We start from the raw sequence: 22,117 nt of genomic DNA, 5'->3' as shown, positions 1-22,117 counted from the left end.
TTAAGTATTGTCTTTTAAATATTGCACAATGGTGTATTAAAATAAAACTGTTTTTAGCATATTTTGTATATATGAGTTGTTGCGGATGTGTGTGTGAGTGAGTATTTGAATCATTTAATTGTATACAACCAACTTCTGCTATTGAATACCTCACCTTGGTTACTTGTGAAGCCCTTAATTTAGCTGTATTTTAAAAGTAACAATTGCAAAGACATTGCAACAACGGCTAATTGTGATTGACATAAATTTCATCAAATTGAAAGGACTCTGGAAACCGGTATCCAATAAAAAGGCAGGTAATCAAGGTGTCGTTAGCACCTGGAAGAAGCTCCATGCTGCACTGACTGAAGGAGCGAAACGAGCATTTGGACTCGTCGTGCTTGGCAGCCCTTACAGCAGATCCCCTGCTCATCGTGACTTACCCCTGATGTCTGGACACTCCATGTACAAGGCAGCTAGGAGGAGCGACCGCGTGAACAAATACAGGTAGAATATGTTATACGAATCTGTACACCGAATATCACTGTCTTAAAGGAATACAGCACCTGTGAATAAAGACGCGTGTTTTTATTGCTCCTCCTATGCTATGTCTTTTAAGCACCAACCGACTCAGTAACTCTGGGGGTTCAAGTCTGAAGTAACTGGTTTTTATACACCGGGGACTGTATAACTGCATCCATTTCTTGCATTAACGCTGCACTTATTGGATTACAAATACCTGCAAAGTTTAAATGGACTGTTTTTGGTCTATTTCCCCTGGTGCACCAGATAATAATTTTTTGGCCAGTACTTCATTAATACTGCTTTGTGTGGGATCCCCTGTATGAATATGAATGTGTGTATTGTGCATTTGTTTAATAAATATTTACATTGTTTTTGACATACAAGCTTTTTGTAGCGTTTTTATTCAATTTTACAGTTGTGCTGGATTTACCTAGACTTTTGGGAATTTCTTATTGTGAAATCCCCACTTCCTTTTCTATGTTGTTCTCCTAAGAATAAACTGCTAGTAGCCCTTAAAAGGGCTTTTTGTAGGACTTTACTCCAAGATAAACAGCTCTTTTATATGAAAAATACACAGTCACCTCTAACAGTAAACCCCCCGACCCACCAAACTCCCAAAATAAAAAACCTAACACTAAAAAAACCTAAACTACCCATTGCCCTGAAAAGGGCATTTGTTGGGCATTGCCCTTAAAAGTGCAATTAGCTCTTTAACAAAATACCCACCCTAATCTATTTAAAAAAAAACCAAAAAAAAAAAAACCTGTCTAACCCCCAGGTTGGTACTCGCCATTCCTGAAGTCCAGTGGAGAAGGTCCTGTCCCATGCGGTGAAGTCTTCTTCCAAGCGGCGACCTCTTCTTTCTTCTTCCAGGAGCCATGGAGGGTGGAGGATCCTCTTCGTATGATCGCCGCCGTACACTGGATAGTGAATTCAAGGTACGCGATTAAAAATGGTGTCCCTTGAATTCCTACTGGCTGATTTGATTCTTCAAATTCAAATCAGCAAATAGGATGAGAGCTGCTCAAATCCTATTAGCTGTTCAAATCAGCCAATAGGATGAGAGCTTCTGAAATTCTATTGGCTGATATTTTTATTTTCATAGGGATTAGGTTTTATTTTTTGGGGGGTTTTAGACTTTGTAAACATTTTTTTTTTTAGATTAGGGATGGGCAGCAAAAGAGCTGAATGCCCTTTTAAGTGCAATGCCTATACAAATGCCCTTTTCAGGGCAATGGATAGTTTCGGTTTTTTAGTGTTAAGTGTTTATTTTTGGTGGGTTTTACTGTTAGGGGGGACTTATAATTTTTTGTAACTGCAAAAGAGCTGTTTAACTTAGGGCAATGCCCTACAAAAAGCCCTTTTAAGGGCTATTGGTATTTCAGCATTAGATTGGGGGGGCTTTTTAATTTTCATAGGGATTAGGTTTAATTGTTTTATTTTTGATAATTTGTTTATTTTTTCTGTAGTTCAATTTTTATTTTATTAATAACACATAGACTGCCCTCTGGGCAGGCTTACCAACTAGTTTCATATAAGAGACACATAGCCATTATTTGGCACTTTGCGGCTCAATCTCCTTTTTTGTAATATATCGTCATACCGACGGACTATATGCCTGGCAAACCCAAGCTAGCAGTTTCTCGTCGGTCTGACAATGTTTTGAATATCGGGGCCTGTATGAGGAGGACGTGAAAGAAATGTATTCTGACAGCTGTGCCCAGCACTTTGCATATTTGCTGTAATCTCTCTCTCACATACTGCCCTATCTCACATTTTATCTGTGTTTGCCTACTCAGTGCCCCTTTCTCCCCCATAGCTGTCTCACGGCAAGTGTCTGTCTGATACACACCTCTCCTACTGTCTGTCTGATACACACCTCTCCTACTGTCTGTCTGATACACACCTCTCCTACTGTCTGTCTGATACACACCTCTCCTACTGTCTGTCTGATACACACCTCTCCTACTGTCTGTCTGATACACACCTCTCCTACTGTCTGTCTGATACACACCTCTCCTACTGTCTGTCTGATACACACCTCTCCTACTGTCTGTCTGATACACACCTCTCCTACTCTCTGTCTGATACACACCTCTCCTACTGTCCGTCTGATACACACCTCTCCTACTGTCTGTCTGATACACACCTCTCCTACTCTCTGTCTGATACACACCTCTCCTACTGTCTGTCTGATACACACCTCTCCTACTGCCTGTCTGATACACACCTCTCCTACTGTCTGTCTGATACACACCTCTCCTACTGTCTGTCTGATACACACCTCTCCTACTGTCTGTCTGATACACACCTCTCCTACTGTCTGTCTGATACACATCTCTCCTACTGTCTGTCTGATACACACCTCTCCTACTGTCTGTCTGATACACACCTCTCCTACTGTCTGTCTGATACACACCGCTCCTACTGTCTGCTTGATACACACCTCTCCTACTGTCTGTCTGATACACACCTCTCCTACTGTCTGTCTGATACACATCTCTCCTACTGTCTGTCTGATACACACCTCTCCTACTGTCTGTCTGATACACACCTCTCCTACTGTCTGTCTGATACACACCGCTCCTACTGTCTGCTTGATACACACCTCTCCTACTGTCTGTCTGATACACACCTCTCCTACTGTCTGTCTGATACACACCTCTCCTACTGTCTGTCTGATACACACCTCTCCTACTGTCTGTCTGATACACACTTCTCCTACTCTCTGTCTGATACACACTTCTCCTACTCTCTGTCTGATACACACTTCTCCTACTCTCTGTCTGATACACACCTCTCCTACTGCCTGTCTGATACACACCTCTCCTACTGTCTGTCTGATACACACCTCTCCTACTGTCTGTCTGATACACACCTCTCCTACTGTCTGTCTGATACACACCTCTCCTACTCTCTGTCTGATACACACTTCTCCTACTCTCTGTCTGATACACACTTCTCCTACTCTCTGTCTGATACACACCTCTCCTACTGCCTGTCTGATACACACCTCTCCTACTGTCTGTCTGATACACACCTCTCCTACTGTCTGTCTGATACACACCTCTCCTACTGTCTGTCTGATACACACCTCTCCTACTGTCTGTGTGATACACACCTCTCCTACTGTCTGTCTGATACACACCTCTCCTACTGTCTGTCTGATACACACCTCTCCTACTGTCTGTCTGATACACACCTCTCCTACTGTCTGTCTGATACACACCTCTCCTACTGTCTGTCTGATACACACCTCTCCTACTGTCTGTCTGATACACACCTCTCCTACTGTCTGTCTGATACACACCTCTCCTACTGTCTGTCTGATACACACTTCTCCTACTGTCTGTCTGATACACACCTCTCCTACTGTCTGTCTCAGGTCTCAGTGGGTAACAATTCACTTTCCAGCTTCACCGGTTTCTCTCTTTGATGAATCTGATTCATTAAAGCTCTTCTATAAACTGGTAAAGCTGAAAAAAAAGGCTTTTAGTCAGCTTTCCCAGTGATTCTCGTGAGTCTCACTGTGCAGTTTACAGAACTTCTGCTATAAGCCTGTCTCTGAGGGCTCCCAGTTTGTACATTATTAATGACACAGTGTAAATAAACCCAGTCTGGCTTTTAAGCCATTGTACTGCACACCCTGCGTTACTCACACTGCAGCCTGCACTCAGAAGGGTAGCATGGGCAGGCAAACAGTGGGCAGCGGATCTCCTGACTGCCTCTCATCTGCAGGTAAGTGCCCCTCCTGGTGAATCCCCCCTGGGCAGTACAGCATGCACTGGCAATGTGCCACTTTGGTTTCACTCTGGAACAAGTCTTTCTATGGGGTAACACAGTGGTTTGGGAGAGACTGTGAGCTTTTCTTGTATAAGGTGTTGACAGTGACCCTCACTTAAATAGTGACAGTGATCCTACCAACCTCACAACATGGTCTCAGGTTCCAGCACTAGACGCTGGCAGTGGCACTTGTGTATAGATATCCCTGAGTATCTGTGTACTGGGAGCGCGTCTGCTGCTCTGGGGTCATGGGTGATTGTCCTGTTATTTTGTAGGTGAGGAGGGCTAAGGTTAGCGTTTTGTTACCTATATTTTATATTGTACTTAACCTATAAACTTTACTTTTAATAATTGATTAGTTATTAACATCCACAGTAATAAACAATACATCATGTTACTAAGTATTAGGTGCTAGGATTCAATTTAACTATTTGACTCCCAGAACTGCAGAGCATTGCACAGCAATCTGCTGCAGCTGTCTGTGACAGCCGGTGTGTAAACTATCCATGTCTAGATAGTGGCAATATATATCATAGCAATCTGTAGTTAACTCTTTGTGTACCTCGTGCTGGGTTTGAATAGAATTCTTGTTAGTCACCTTATTCTTTATCTAGTTAATGAGAATTTGAGAATTGACCTAATAGGTCCACATAAAATGGCAAATGATGAGAGGTTAGCTCTCTCCATGTATGTTTATTGTATATCTATAATATTAGACCCTTAAAGGGACATAAAACGCTAAATTTATGCTAGATATAAAGATGTTTTCAAAGCAAAGATTAGCCAATGTTTTTTTTTTTAAATTATATTAGTTTAAGAAATAAGTGCATATTTTTAGTTTATTTAAAGTCATGGGTATCACCATTCTGTAACCCAGGGTTCCCTGAGTTTAAAGACTAGTTAGATGATCTCTTCTGCTGAGACCCATTAGCGACAGTTAAAAACGAGATACTACAGTAACAGCATCACAATGGTAAATGCCCCTTTAAAGGAACAGGTGCTGAGCCAAAATGGGCCGGCTCCTAAGCTTACATTCCAATAAAGATAGCAAGAGAACGAAGAAAATGTCATAATAGGAGTAAATTAGAAAGTTGCTTAACATTGCTGCTCTATTTGAATCATGAAAGTATAATTTGACTTGACTATCCCTTTAAAGACTTCTACTTCAATTTGTCTTTTGTGAAAATACGATTTGGGGGTGCAGACATTTGTCTACAAAGCGTGGGTATGTAGTCTGCCTTCACCTGCTTTTACCCCTCTCTTTGCTCTGTGTAGAGCACTAAGCTTTTTTTAAAAATGCACTGCCCTGCAAATTCAGGGAAGCTGGCACCTGTGAGGTTTGGGGGTTCTACAGTAATAACTGGGGGTGCACAACAGCCTCCCAGGACTTCTACTGATACCTAACACTACTCAAGCTTTGTACACCACTCCCAAAACACATGTTCTGTCCATCTCATCAGCACTTCTACCCTTTGTACTTTTATATGACTCCACTCACACTCACATCTTCATGGTCAGCATACACATAATAACGATGTGATTAAAGGAACAGTAAAGCCAAAATTAAACTTTTATGATTCAGGCACACACAATTTAATTTTTTTTTCCAATTTACTTGGTATCCTTTGTTGGAAAAGCTTACCTAGATAGGCTCAGTAGCAGCAATGCATTAGTGGGAGCTAGCAGCTGATTGGTGGTTGCACATATATGCCTCATGTCATTGGCTCACACTGTGGGGTCGATTTATCAAGGGTCAAATGGCCCCCTGATGCCCCTGTTTCCGCAAAGCAGCGGTCTTAAGACTGCTGCTCCTTAACTGGTTCGCCTGCTCTGAGGCTGCAGACATCAATCCGCCAGATCCTATACAATCAGGCCGATTGACACCCCCTGCTAGCGACGATGAATCTGCAGGGGGTGGCATTTCACAAGCAGTTCACTAGAACTGCTTGTGCAATGTTAAATCCCGACAGCGTATTCTGTCGGTATTCAGCGATGTCTGACGGGCACGATAAGCTACAGTGTATCATGTCCGCCACACTTTGCTAAATCGGCCCCTATGTGTTCAGCTAGCATCTAGTAGTGCATTGCTGCTCCTTCAAAAAGGATGCATACTAGGAACGAACAACTAAGGATGCGTATTAGCTACAGAGTGCTTCTCTTTCTGTATGTGTTTGTTATATGACCCTGGGGATGTCTCCTTAAGGGTGATTGGGAAACCAAATGTGGACTCCTTGTCCAATGTGCTTAGATGAATATGGCTGTCCCTAACTGATGAGGATCAAAGAAGGTCAAACTTATCGTCTGGGGTTGCCATGTCCCTTGTTCAGAGAAGGATTGCCTGGTATTTCAGGGCTGGACTGACCTTGTTGGTTAGGATCAGTCTGATGTACTTCAGGAAAGTTCTTCTCTGTGAAAAGTACTATTGGACTAAAAGAAGCTGCTTCCAGGTGGTAAATCAACACAGAACAAACAAGCTATTGAGCTGTTGTTCGTTCCTGGCAGAGCACTTCTCTTTCTGTATGCCTTTAAAAAAAGATACCAAGAGAATGAAACAAATTAGATAACAGAAGTAAATTGGAAGTTTTTTTTTTTTTTTTTTAACTGTATGCTGTGTCTGAATCATGAAAGAAAATGATTGTGCTTTGTGTCCCTTTAAGGAGCTAAAAGATCATTTATGGACTGAAAAAAGAAGATCTTGGATTGAGCTTTGAGACACTACAACGGTGAGTGGTAAAAGGGAGGACAATGTGGTAGAGAAGGATACACAGAAGGTATAGTTAGAAAGGTAGGATGATAATCACGATAGAGCTGTGTTACAAATGCCCAAGGATTGGAGGGGTTGGAGCAGCAGCAGAGGGTCAATAGTATCAAATGCTTCAGATAGATCTAAGAGGGTTAGCAGAGAGAAGGGTCCTTTAGAATAGGTAGTTTGGAAGTCATTGGTCACCTTGGGCATAGCAGTCTCAGTAGATTGTTGGGGGCAAAAGCCAGATTGCAAAAGGTCAAGAAGAGAGTTCAATGAGAGTAACTGTGATAAGTGTTCATATAAAATGTACTCAAGAAGTTCAGAGTCAAGAGGAAGGGGAAAGATTGCATGGTAGTTTGAGGGAAGCTGGATCAACCTAAGGTTTCTTAAGAATATGTGTTATTAGTGAATGTTTAAGAAATTAAAACGTGCCATTTGTAAGGGAGAGGTTTAATATCTATATAAGGAAGGGAGAAAGAGTAGGTAAAGGGGAGCAACTGTGAGGGAATAGGATCAAAGGAACAGCTAGTGGGATTGGAGGATGATAAGAGGACGTAAACCTGTAATTAGGTACAAAGGAGCTGAACTTGGCTGTTTGTAAAGATTTGTGAGCAGTGGACATTACTGTGTTGGGAGGTTATTTCATGTCCAATAGAAGCGATTTCAGTCATGTGCTGAGGGGGAGGTGGTGATGGAAGGAGAGTGTGGGCACTGGGGAGTATTATAAATGGAGAAAATGTGCTTAGGACAAGAGGACATAGATGATATGAGTTTTGTGAAGTAACTATGCTTGGGGAGAGGAGTAGCAGTGTAGTATAAACTTATAGTCCAAGTCTAATGAGGAGCAAGGTTTGTACAACGGAAGAGAATGTGACGGATAAAAGTACAGCAGGTTAGTATGTGTGTTACCAGACCTGGGTGTGAGGCTGAACTGAAGCACCATATGAACGTACAGCAGGTTAGTATGTGTGTTACCAGACCTGGGTGTGAGGCTGAACTGAAGCACCATATGAGCATACAGCAGGTTAGTATGTGTGTTACCAGACCTGGGTGTGAGGCTGAACTGAAGCACCATATGAGCATACAGCAGGTTAGTATGTGTGTTACCAGACCTGGGTGTGAGGCTGAACTCAAACACCATATGAAAGTACAGCAGGTCAGTATGTGTGTTACCAGGCCTGGGTGTGAGGCTGAACTGAAGCACCATATGAGCATAGAGCAGGTTAGTATGTGTGTTACCAGACCTGGGTGTGAGGCTGAACTGAAGCACCATATGAGCATAGAGCAGGTTAGTATGTGTGTTACCAGACCTGGGTGTGAGGCTGAACTGAAACACCATATGAAAGTACAGCAGGTTAGTATGTGTGTTAGCAGACCTGGGTGTGAGGCTGAACTGAAGCACCATATGAGCATACAGCAGGTTAGTATGTGTGTTACCAGACCTGGGTGTGAGGCTGAACTCAAACACCATATGAAAGTACAGCAGGTCAGTATGTGTGTTACCAGGCCTGGGTGTGAGGCTGAACTGAAGCACCATATGAGCATAGAGCAGGTTAGTATGTGTGTTACCAGACCTGGGTGTGAGGCTGAACTGAAGCACCATATGAGCATAGAGCAGGTTAGTATGTGTGTTACCAGACCTGGGTGTGAGGCTGAACTGAAACACCATATGAAAGTACAGCAGGTTAGTATGTGTGTTAGCAGACCTGGGTGTGAGGCTGAAGCACCATATGAAAGTACAGCAGGTTAGTATGTGTGTTACCAGACCTGGGTGTGAGGCTGAACTGAAGCACCATATGAAAGTACAGCAGGTTAGTATGTGTGTTACCAGACCTGAGTGGAAGGCTGAAGCACCATATGAAAGTACCGCAGGTTAGTATGTGTGTTACCAGACCTGGGTGGAAGGCTGAAGCACCATATGAACGTACAGCAGGTTAGTATGTGTGTTACCAGACCTGGGTGTGAGGCTGAACTGAAGCACCATATGAACGTACAGCAGGTTAGTATGTGTGTTACCAGACCTGGGTATGAGGCTGAACTGAAGCACCATATGAACATACAGCAGGTTAGTATGTGTGTTACCAGACCTGGGTGTGAGGCTGAACTGAAGCACCATATGAGCATACAGCAGGTTAGTATGTGTGTTACCAGACCTGGGTGTGAGGCTGAACTGAAGCACCATATGAAAGTACAGCAGGTCAGTATGTGTGTTACCAGGCCTGGGTGTGAGGCTGAACTGAAGCACCATATGAAAGTACAGCAGGTTAGTATGTGTGCTACCAGACCTGGGTGTGAGGCTGAACTGAAGCACCATATGAAAGTACAGCAGGTTAGCATGTGTGTTACCAGACCTGAGTGGAAGGCTGAAGCACCATATGAAAGTACAGCAGGTTAGTATGTGTGTTACCAGACCTGGGTGTGAGGCTGAAGCACCATATGAAAGTACAGCAGGTTAGTATGTGTGTTACCAGACCTGGGTGTGAGGCTGAACTGAAGCACCATATGAAAGTACAGCAGGTTAGTATGTGTGTTACCAGACCTGAGTGGAAGGCTGAAGCACCATATGAAAGTACCGCAGGTTAGTATGTGTGTTACCAGACCTCGGTGTGAGGCTGAACTGAAGCACCATATGAACGTACAGCAGGTTAGTATGTGTGTTACCAGACCTGGGTGTGAGGCTGAACTGAAGCACCATATGAAAGTACAGCAGGTTAATATGTGTGTTACCAGACCTGGGTGTGAGGCTGAAGCACCATATGAAAGTACAGCAGGTTAGTATGTGTGTTACCAGACCTGGGTGTGAGGCTGAACTGAAGCACCATATGAAAGTACAGCAGGTTAGTATGTGTGTTACCAGACCTGGGTGTGAGGCTGAACTGAAGCACCATATGACAGTACAGCAGGTTAGTATGTATGTTACCAGACCTGGGTGTGAGGCTGAACTGAAGCACCATATGAGCATACAGCAGGTTAGTATGTGTGTTACCAGACCTGGGTGTGAGGCTGAACTCAAACACCATATGAAAGTACAGCAGGTCAGTATGTGTGTTACCAGGCCTGGGTGTGAGGCTGAACTGAAGCACCATATGAGCATAGAGCAGGTTAGTATGTGTGTTACCAGACCTGGGTGTGAGGCTGAACTGAAGCACCATATGAGCATAGAGCAGGTTAGTATGTGTGTTACCAGACCTGGGTGTGAGGCTGAACTGAAACACCATATGAAAGTACAGCAGGTTAGTATGTGTGTTAGCAGACCTGGGTGTGAGGCTGAAGCACCATGTGAAAGTACAGCAGGTTAGTATGTGTGTTACCAGACCTGGGTGTGAGGCTGAACTGAAGCACCATATGAAAGTACAGCAGGTTAGTATGTGTGTTACCAGACCTGAGTGGAAGGCTGAAGCACCATATGAAAGTACCGCAGGTTAGTATGTGTGTTACCAGACCTGGGTGGAAGGCTGAAGCACCATATGAACGTACAGCAGGTTAGTATGTGTGTTACCAGACCTGGGTGTGAGGCTGAACTGAAGCACCATATGAACGTACAGCAGGTTAGTATGTGTGTTACCAGACCTGGGTATGAGGCTGAACTGAAGCACCATATGAACATACAGCAGGTTAGTATGTGTGTTACCAGACCTGGGTGTGAGGCTGAACTGAAGCACCATATGAGCATACAGCAGGTTAGTATGTGTGTTACCAGACCTGGGTGTGAGGCTGAACTGAAGCACCATATGAAAGTACAGCAGGTCAGTATGTGTGTTACCAGGCCTGGGTGTGAGGCTGAACTGAAGCACCATATGAAAGTACAGCAGGTTAGTATGTGTGCTACCAGACCTGGGTGTGAGGCTGAACTGAAGCACCATATGAAAGTACAGCAGGTTAGCATGTGTGTTACCAGACCTGAGTGGAAGGCTGAAGCACCATATGAAAGTACAGCAGGTTAGTATGTGTGTTACCAGACCTGGGTGTGAGGCTGAAGCACCATATGAAAGTACAGCAGGTTAGTATGTGTGTTACCAGACCTGGGTGTGAGGCTGAACTGAAGCACCATATGAAAGTACAGCAGGTTAGTATGTGTGTTACCAGACCTGAGTGGAAGGCTGAAGCACCATATGAAAGTACCGCAGGTTAGTATGTGTGTTACCAGACCTCGGTGTGAGGCTGAACTGAAGCACCATATGAACGTACAGCAGGTTAGTATGTGTGTTACCAGACCTGGGTGTGAGGCTGAACTGAAGCACCATATGAAAGTACAGCAGGTTAATATGTGTGTTACCAGACCTGGGTGTGAGGCTGAAGCACCATATGAAAGTACAGCAGGTTAGTATGTGTGTTACCAGACCTGGGTGTGAGGCTGAACTGAAGCACCATATGAAAGTACAGCAGGTTAGTATGTGTGTTACCAGACCTGGGTGTGAGGCTGAACTGAAGCACCATATGAAAGTACAGCAGGTTAGTATGTATGTTACCAGACCTGGGTGGAACGCTGAAGCACCATATGAAAGTACAGCAGGTTAGTATGTGTGTTACCAGACCTGGGTGTGAGGCTGAACTCAAACACCATTTGAAAGTACAGCAGGTTAGTATGTGTGTTACCAGACCTGAGTGGAAGGCTGAAGCACCATATGAAAGTACCGCAGGTTAGTATGTGTGTTACCAGACCTGGGTGGAACGCTGAAGCACCATATGAATGTACAGCAGGTTAGTATGTGTGTTACCAGACCTGGGTGTGAGGCTGAACTCAAACACCATTTGAAAGTACAGCAGGTTAGTATGTGTGTTACCAGACCTGAGTGGAAGGCTGAAGCACCATATGAAAGTACCGCAGGTTAGTATGTGTGTTACCAGACCTGGGTGTGAGGCTGAACTCAAACACCATTTGAAAGTACAGCAGGTTAGTATGTGTGTTACCAGACCTGAGTGGAAGGCTGAAGCACCATATGAAAGTACCGCAGGTTAGTATGTGTGTTACCAGACCTGGGTGGAAGGCTGAAGCACCATATGAACGTACAGCAGGTTAGTATGTGTGTTACCAGACCTGGGTGTGAGGCTGAAGCACCATATGAAAGTACAGCAGGTTAGTATGTGTGTTACCAGACCTGGATGTGAGGCTGAAGCACCATATGAATGTACAGCAGGTTAGTATGTGTGTTACCAGACCTGGGTGGAAAGCTGAAGCACCATATGAACGTACAGCAGGTTAGCATGTGTGTTACCAGACCTGGGTGTGAGGCTGAAGCACCATATGAACGTACAGCAGGTTAGTATGTGTGTTACCAGACCTGGGTGGAAGGCTGAAGCACCATATGAACGTACAGCAGGTTAGTATGTGTGTTACCAGACCTGGGTGTGAGGCTGAAGCACCATATGAACGTACAGCAGGTTAGTATGTGTGTTACCAGAACTGGCTGTGAGGCTGAAGCACCATATGAAAGTACAGCAGGTTAGTATGTGTGTTACCAGACCTGAGTGGAAGGCTGAAGCACCATATGAAAGTACCGCAGGTTAGTATGTGTGTTACCAGACCTGGGTGGAAGGCTGAAGCACCATATGAACGTACAGCAGGTTAGTATGTGTGTTACCAGACCTCGGTGTGAGGCTGAACTGAAGCACCATATGAAAGTACAGCAGGTTAGTATGTGTGTTACCAGACCTGGGTGTGAGGCTGAACTGAAGCACCATATAAACGTACAGCAGGTTAGTATGTGTGTTACCAGACCTGGGTGTGAGGCTGAACAGAAGCACCATATGAACGTACAGCAGGTTAGTATGTGTGTTACCAGACCTGGGTGTGAGGCTGAACTCAAACACCATATGAAAGTACAGCAGGTTAGTATGTGTGTTACCAGACCTGGGTATGAGGCTGAAGCACCATATGAAAGTACAGCAGGATAGTATGTGTGTTACCAGACCTGGGTGTGAGGCTGAAGCACCATATGAATGTACAGCAGGTTAGTATGTGTGTTACCAGACCTGGGTGTGAGGCTAAAGCACCATGTGAATGTACAGCAGGTTAGTATGTGTGTTACCAGACCTGGGTGGAACGCTGAAGCACCATATGAAAGTACAGCAGGTTAGTATGTGTGTTACCAGACCTGGGTGGAACGCTGAAGCACCATATGAAAGTACAGCAGGTTAGTATGTGTGTTACCAGACTTGAGTGGAAGGCTGAAGCCCCATATGAAAGTACCGCGGGTTAGTATGTGTGTTACCAGACCTGGGTGTGAGGCTGAAGCACCATATGAACGTACAGCAGGTTAGTATGTGTGTTACCAGAACTGGGTGTGAGGCTGAAGCACCATATGAACGTACAGCAGGTTAGTATGTGTGTTACCAGACCTGGGTGTGAGTCTGAAGCACCATATGAACGTACAGCAGGTTAGTATGTGTGTTACCAGAACTGGCTGTGAGGCTGAAGCACCATATGAAAGTACAGCAGGTTAGTATGTGTGTTACCAGACCTGAGTGGAAGGCTGAAGCACCATATGAAAGTACAGCAGGTTAGTATGTGTGTTACCAGACCTGAGTGGAAGGATGAAGCACCATATGAAAGTACCGCAGGTTAGTATGTGTGTTACCAGACCTGGGTGTGAGGCTGAAGTACCATATGAACGTACAGCAGGTTAGTATGTGTGTTACCAGAACTGGCTGTGAGGCTGAAGCACAATATGAAAGTACAGCAGGTTAGTATGTGTGTTACCAGAACTGGCTGTGAGGCTGAAGCACAATATGAAAGTACAGCAGGTTAGTATGTGTGTTACCAGAACTGGCTGTGAGGCTGAAGCACAATATGAAAGTACAGCAGGTTAGTATGTGTGTTACCAGGCCTGGGTGTGAGGCTGAAGCACCATATGAAAGTACAGCAGGTTAGTATGTGTGTTACCAGGCCTGGGTGTGAGGCTGAACTGAATCACCATATGAACTTAGAGCAGGATAGTATGTGTGTTACCAGACCTGGGTGTGAGGCTGAAGCACCATATGAAAGTACAGCAGGTTAGTATGTGTGTTACCAGGCCTGGGTGTGAGGCTGAACTGAATCACCATATGAACGTACAGCAGGTTAGTATGTGTGTTACCAGACGTGGATGTGAGGCTGAAGCAGCATATGAACGTACAGCAGGTTAGTATGTGTGTTACCAGACCTGGGTGTGAGGCTGAACTGAATCACCATATGAACGTACAGCGAGTTAGTATGTGTGTTACCAGACCTGGGTGTGAGGCTGAACTGAAGCACCATATGAAAGTACAGCAGGTCAGTATGTGTGTTACCAGACCTGGGTGTGAGGCTGAACTGAAGCACCATATGAAAGTACAGCAGGTCAGTATGTGTGTTACCAGACCTGGGTGTGAGGCTGAACTGAAGCACCATATGAAAGTACTGCAGGTTTGTATGTGTGTTACCAGACCTGGGTGTGAGGCTGAAGCACCATATGCAAGTACAGCAGGTTAGTATGTGTGTTACCAGGCCTGGGTGTGAGGCTGAACTGAAGCACCATATTAAATTACAGCAGGTTAGTATGTGTGTTACCAGACCTGGGTATGAGGCTGAACTGAAGCACCATATGAACGTACAACAGGTTAGTATGTGTGTCACCAGACCTGGGTGTGAGGCCGAACTGAATCACCAGATGAACGTACAGCAGGTTAGTATGTGTGTTACCAGACCTGGGTGTGAGGCTGAAGCACCATATGAAAGTACAGCAGGTTAGTATGTGTGTTACCAGACCTGAGTGTGAGGCTGAACTGAAGCACCATATGAAAGTACAGCAGGTCAGTATGTGTGTTACCAGACCTGGGTGTGAGGCTTAAGCACCATATAAAAGTACAGCAGGTTAGTATGTGTGTTACCAGACCTGGGTGTGAGGCTGAAGCACCATATGAAAGTACAGCAGGTTAGTATGTGTGTTACCAGGCCTGGGTGTGAGGCTGAAGCACCATATGAAAGTACAGCAGGTTAGTATGTGTGTTACCAGACCTGGGTATGAGGCTGAACTGAAGCACCATATGAGCATACAGCAGGTTAGTATGTGTGTTACCAGACCTGGGTGTGAGGCTGAACTGAAGCACCATATGAGCATACAGCAGGTTAGTATGTGTGTTACCAGACCTGGGTGTGAGGCTGAACTGAAGCACCATATGAAAGTACAGCAGGTCAGTATGTGTGTTACCAGGCCTGGGTGTGAGGCTGAACTGAAGCACCATATGAAAGTACAGCAGGTTAGTATGTGTGTTACCAGACCTGGGTGTGAGGCTGAACTGAAGCACCATATGAAAGTACAGCAGGTTAGTATGTGTGTTACCAGACCTGAGTGGAAGGCTGAAGCACCATATGAAAGTACAGCAGGTTAGTATGTGTGTTACCAGACCTGGGTGTGAGGCTGAAGCACCATATGAAAGTACAGCAGGTTAGTATGTGTGTTACCAGACCTGGGTGTGAGGCTGAACTGAAGCACCATATGAAAGTACAGCAGGTTAGTATGTGTGTTACCAGACCTGAGTGGAAGGCTGAAGCACCATATGAAAGTACCGCAGGTTAGTATGTGTGTTACCAGACCTCGGTGTGAGGCTGAACTGAAGCACCATATGAACGTACAGCAGGTTAGTATGTGTGTTACCAGACCTGGGTGTGAGGCTGAACTGAAGCACCATATGAAAGTACAGCAGGTTAATATGTGTGTTACCAGACCTGGGTGTGAGGCTGAAGCACCATATGAAAGTACAGCAGGTTAATATGTGTGTTACCAGACCTGGGTGTGAGGCTGAAGCACCATATGAAAGTACAGCAGGTTAGTATGTGTGTTACCAGACCTGGGTGTGAGGCTGAACTGAAGCACCATATGAAAGTACAGCAGGTTAGTATGTGTGTTACCAGACCTGGGTGTGAGGCTGAACTGAAGCACCTTATGAAAGTACAGCAGGTCAGTATGTGTGTTACCAGACCTGGGTGTGAGGCTAAACTGAAGCACCATATGAAAGTACAGCAGGTTAGTGGTGCAGGATAATGAATGCAGAGTAGGGTAATGAGAGTGATGCAGGGTAAAGAGGGTGGTGCAGGGGAATGAAGGTGGTGCAGGGTAATGAGAGTGATGCAGGGTAATGAGGGTGGAACAGAGTTATGAGGGTGGTGCAGGGGAATGAGAGTGATGCAGGGTAATGAGGGTAGTGCAGGTAATGAAGGTGGTGCAGGGTAATGAGGGTAGGGCAGGTAATGAAGGTGGTGCAGGGTAATGAGGGTAGTGCAGGTAATGAAAGTGGTGCAGGGTAATTAGGGTAGGGCAGGATAATGAGGGAGGAGCAGGGTGATGCAGGGTAATGAGGGTGATGCAGGGTAATGACGGAGGAGTAGGGTAATGAGGGTGGTGCAGGTAATGAGGGTGGTGCAGGGTAACGAGGGTGGTGCAGGGTAACAAGGGTGGTGCAGGGTATTGAGGGTGGTGCATGGTAATGAGGGTGGTGCAGGTAATCAAGGGTAGTGCAGGGTGATGAGGGTGGTGTAGGGTAACGAGGGTGGTGCAGGGTATTGAGGGTGGTGCAGGGTAATGAGTGTGGTGCAGGGTAAACAACGTGGTGCAGGGTGATGAGGGTGGTGCAGGGTAACAATGGTGGTGCAAGTAATGAGGATGGTGCAGGGTAATGAGGGTGGTGCAGGGTAATGAGGGTAGTGCAGGGTAACAAGGGTGGTGCAGGGTAATGAGGGTAGTGCAGAGTAATGAGGGCAGTGCAGGGTAATGAAGCTGGTGCAGAGTAATGAGGGTAGTGCAGGGTAATGAAGCTGATGCAGGGTAATGAGGGTGGTGCAGGGTTATGAAGGTAGTGCAGGGTAATGAAGCTGGTGCAGGGTTATGAGGGTAGTGCAGGGTAATGAGGGTGGTGCAGGGTAATGAGGGTGGTGCAGGGTTATGAGTGTGGTGCAGGGTTATGAGTGTGGTGCAGGGTTATGAGGGTAGTGCAGGGTAATGAGGGTAGTGCAGGGTAATGAGGGTAGTGCAGGTAATGAAGGTGGTGCAGGGTAATGAGGGTGGTGCAGGGTAACAAGGGTGGTGCAGGGTATTGAGGGCAGTGCAGGTAATGAGGGTGGTGCAGGGTAACAAGGGTGGTGCAGGGTAACGAGGGTGGTGCAGGGTAATGAGAGTAGTGCAGGGCAATGAAGGTGGTGCAGGTAATGAGGGTAGTGCAGGGTTATGAGGGTGGTGCAGGGTTATGAGGGTAGTGCAGGGTTATGAGGGTAGTGCAGAGTAACAAGGGTGGTGCAGGGTAATGAGGGTAGTGCAGGGTTATGAGGATAGTGCAGGGTAATGAGGGTAGTGCAGGGTAATGAAGGTAGTGCAGGGTAATGAGGGTGGTGCAGGTAATGAGGGTGGTGCATGTTTATGAGGGTATTGTAGGGTAATGAGGGTGGTGCAGGGTAAGAAGGGGGTGAAGGTGATTTTAGAATTAAGGAAAGTTCATGAGAGCTGAAGTAGAAGTGGAGCAGAATGAGGTGTAAATGAGCAGAAAGGAAATAAGTTTGCTTAGTGTTGTCACTTAAAAGATTCACTCAGAAAGAAGGGAGCTTAGAGTGCACTAGATAAGGCTTTTGGTTATTATCATCTCATGATTTGTTTTTGTTTGTGGAGGTGGAAGTTTGATTATAATATATGGAGGTAGGAAAGCTGGGGGTATGGGCATAAAGAAAAGGAACTATGGGAAGGGTAGTGTGGGCATGTATGGGCATAAAGAAAAGGAACTATGGGAAGGGTAGTGTGGGCATGTATGGGCATAAAGAAAATGAACTATGGGAAGGGTAGTGTGGGCATTTATGGGCATGAAGGAAGGGGGCTATGGGAAGGGTAGTGTGGGCATGTATGGGCATGAAGGAAGGGGGCTATGGGAAGGTTAGTGTGGGCATGTATGGGCATGAAGGAAGGGGGCTATGGGAAGGTTAGTGTGGGCATGTATGGGCATGAAGGAAGGGGGCTATGGGAAGGGTAGTGTGGGCATGTATGGGCATAAAGAAAAGGAACTATGAGAAGGGTAGTGTGGGCATGTATGGGCATGAAGGAAGGGGGCTATGGGAAGGTTAGTGTGGGCATGTATGGGCATGAAGGAAGGGGGCTATGGGAAGGGTAGCGTGGGCATGTATGGGCATAAAGAAAAGGAACTATGAGAAGGGTAGTGTGGGCATGTATGGGCATGAAGGAAGGGGGCTATGGGAAGGGTAGTGTGGGCATGTATGGGTATAATGGGTATGAAGAAAAGGAACTATGGGAAGGGTAGTGTGGGCATGTATAGGCATGAAGGAAGGGGGCTATGGGAAGGGTAGTGTGGGCATGTATGGGCATGAAGGAAGGTGGCTATGGGAAGGGTAGTGTGGGCATATATGGACATGAAGGAAGGGGGCTATGGGAAGGTTAGTGTGGGCATTTATGGGCATGAAGGAAGGGGGCTATTGGAAGGGTAGTGTGGGCATGAAGGAAGGGGGCTATGGGAAGGGTAGTGTAGGCATATATGGGCATGAAGGAAGGGGGCTATGGGAAGGGTAGTGTGGGCATGTATGGGCATGAAGGAAGGGGACTATGGGAAGGGTAGTGTGGGCATGTATGAGCATGAAGGAATGGGGCTATGGGAAGTGGGCATGTATGGGCATGAAGGAAGGGGGCTATGGGAAGGGTAGTGTGGGCATGTATGAGCATGAATGAAGGGGGCTATGGGAAGTGTAGTGTGGGCATGTATGGGCATGAAGGAAGGGGGCTATGGGAAGGGTAGGTTGGGCATGTATGGGTATGAAGGAAGGGAGCTATGGGAAGGGTAGTGTGGGCATGTATGGGCATAAAGGAAGGGGGCTATGGGAAGGGTAGTGTGGGCATGTATGGGCATGAAGGAAGGGGGCTATGGGAAGGGTAGTGTGGGCATGTATGGGCATGAAGGAAGGGGGCTATGGGAAGGGTAGTGTGGGCATGTATGGGCATGAAGGAAGGGGGTTATGAGAAGGGTAAAAGGGTAATATTGGCATAAAGGAAGGGGGCTGTGTGGGAAGAGTTTGGGTAGTGGTAATATGTTAGAAGACAGTATGAGGTATTTGATGTGTATGAAGGTGGGTATGTGTGCTAACCTAGGGAATAAATAACAGAGTAGGGAACTGGTATACATCCAAAAGTAAAACCGGCACTTTAAGTAAAAGCTTCAAACTTTATTCTTCATACTAAAAAACATAGCGTGGTACTTTAAAAACATGGCACAGACAAGTATTAGACTAGTCTAACATGTTTCGGACCTGACTGGCCTTAATCATAGACACTAATAGTCGTTATCAGCTGTGTGGCTTTATACCACTCACTGAAGCTTGATTGGCTGTCTATGCTATTTTGCAATCATATTGCTTACTAGAATCATGGTTATAGCGATCCCTCCTTAAATAACTCTATTACATATTGTGTGCTCTTACAGCTAAAATTGTGTTAACCATGTCCTATCTGTTTGACGTGCTCAAATGTCAGATTATGAATAAGCTTAAGAAACATCTATCTGTATATAATATATGGTTGTTATATGAACAGTTAACCAATATACTAATTTATATATATATATATATATATATATATATATATATATATATATATATACATATTTACATATTTACATATACCACTGTGAATTACAAACAATATAGTTGCATTAATTACAAACAGTAAAAATGTAGTGGTTAACCCCAGATATATATCCGTTAATTTCTTGATATTCCTGACATTATACTAGCATTCTATACAAAGGGACAATGGTAAAAGACACTAGCATATTTATCAGTTAGAATATATTATTTTTTAGATATTAATTGATGTTATTTGACCTTTTGATTTGGTTTGTTCATAAAGCCTGATATTTGGAATAGATCTCTTGTAGATCTTTTTTAGATCAACATTCCTACCTACATATTAATTAATATATATTAATATATATATATATATATATATATATATATATAAAGCCGCTTATAGTGATAAAGTGGTCAAGAATGGGTGAAAATACTCCCAAACACATTCATCAATGGACAACACTCCTAAGCAGTTATATACCATATCTCCATAAATATTTTTTGTATGTATATATATGGATATTTATTAGTTTACATTATGGGGGGGGGTTTGTTTTTGTGAGGGGGTTATTGTATGGGACTGAATTATTGCCAATAATTGATTAAATCTCCCTCGATGTTCATGCCATTTGGCCTCCGTGTATGTAACTTAAAGATCCAAAATGTCTCTTTTTTTTTTTGTATAGCTCCATAATTCTACTACCTCCCCTTGGCTTATTTTTAATCAAATCAATGATCATCCAGGTAAATGTCTTGGCGCTTCCGTCATGTTCATAGATAAAGTGTTTTGACGCTCCTTTGACCGTCTGCCCTCTCTCTATATCATTAAGGTGTTCACGAATCCTCTCGCGGGTCTCACGTGTCGTGCACCCCACACATTGTTTTTCACAGGAGGTGCAGGTTATCACATATACTGCAAACTCTGAGCGACAATTAGTACAGTAATTGCAGTCAAAAACCTGTTGCGTATAATTCGACTGGAACACTTTACTACTAATAGTGTGACTGCATGCTATGCAGCTATGCAGCCCACACTTATAGTGGCCTCTGCAACTCAACCAACTACTCTTACTCTTGGGTTTTCTAAGAGCACTAGGTGAAACAAGGTTCCCAATAGTAACATTCCTCTTGGAAATGAAATGGCAGCCCTTGTCCACCACATTCTTGAGTGCTTCATCAGCTTTCAAGATTGGCAAGTTCCTCCTAACAATTTCACAAACTTCCCTAAACTGGTTAGATTAAGTGGTGACAAAGGAAATCTCACTGCTCCCCCTGTTTTCATTCCGTTTCTTTGGTTTTAGTAAGTCTGCTCTTGGAATATTCTGAACCTCAAAGTAAGCTTTTTGAATTGGCCCATCCGCGTAGCCTCGTGCTTTTAGCTTATTCCACAATACCCTGCTCTCAGCCTTGAACTGTTCTTCCTTTGAGCAATTGCACTTTATCCTTATAAACTGACCCTTCGCCACACCATAATTCATGTGGCGCGGGTGACAGCTCTTGGCCTGGAGCAGGGCATTAGTGGAAATGGACTTGACATACAATGATGAGATGACCATTTTGTCCTCTCTATTACCTTCCAGTTCTACATCTAAATAAGCACTTTGCTGCTGTTGTGAACATACGTAAACTGAAGGCCCGCCCTGTTATCATTGAGATAATCAACAAATTGTTGACTCTCATTCTCAGTTCCTAACCAGACCAGCAGCAGGTCGTCAATGTAACGCTTGTATGCTACAATTGAGTTCCTATATGGGTTAACATCTGCATAGATGTGGGACAGCTCCCACCAACCCATGTAAAAGTTGGCAAATGCCGGGGCAAATTTTGCCCCCATAGCTGTCCCACGTCTCTGCAGATAAAACACTCCATCAAACTCAAAATAATTGTGCGTCAACAGAAAGAGTAATGTCCTCAAGATAAAAGTCTTGAGGTTAGCATAATAGTCACTGAAACTATCCAACATAAACTTAACAGCCTCCAGCCCTTCTCTGTGCGGTATGGCTGAATAAAGGCGCACCACATCTATGGTAAGCCAACTAAAGTTTTCCTCCCAGGTAAAGCTTTCAGCAGGTTCAACAAATGTTTTGTATCTCTAAGAAAAGAAGGGAGTTTCCAAACCATGGTCTGGAGTAGTGATTTGATCCAATTTGAGAGGTTCTCAAATAGAAAGCCTATACCAGAAACTATAGGGCGTCCTTTGACATCCTCTATAGATTTATGGACCTTCGGCAAATGGTGGAAGATAGGTGTAACCGGATCCTCCACCATTAAATACTCAAAGGTTACTGGATCTATCACTCCCACCTCCAGCCCATCATCTAGCAAGTCCCTCAGTTCTTTCTCATAAATCAATACCGGATTTCTTGGTAAAACAGTATACACTTCCTGATCCCTTAGTTGTCTAAGAGCTTCATGGGTGTAAGAGGCTATATCCATTATTACATTGGAAGCCCCCTTTATCCGAATTTTGAATCACTATATCATCCCTTTCTTTTAGTTGTTTAAGGCCATTA

At 44.7% G+C, this 22,117-nt stretch overlaps 1 protein-coding gene across 2 annotated transcripts in view; it reads left to right on the top strand.

The window, feature by feature from the left end:
- Positions 1 to 4,158: 4,158 nt before the first annotated feature.
- The window catches only part of POPDC2 (popeye domain containing 2), a 182,937-nt gene continuing 164,978 nt past the window's right edge, over positions 4,159 to 22,117 (top strand). For both annotated transcript variants that reach the window (XM_053705784.1, XM_053705783.1), the window contains exons 1-2: positions 4,159 to 4,242; positions 6,945 to 7,010. The gene's annotated coding sequence lies outside the window, so the exon portion shown is untranslated. The remainder of the gene's footprint in view (positions 4,243 to 6,944; positions 7,011 to 22,117) is intronic.

Source organism: Bombina bombina, chromosome 3 (genome assembly GCF_027579735.1).
Source record: "Bombina bombina isolate aBomBom1 chromosome 3, aBomBom1.pri, whole genome shotgun sequence".
NCBI classification, from domain to species: Eukaryota; Metazoa; Chordata; class Amphibia; order Anura; family Bombinatoridae; genus Bombina; species Bombina bombina.
The sequence above is the reverse complement of the archived record's forward strand: the minus strand, read 5'-3'. Positions and strand labels throughout refer to the sequence as shown.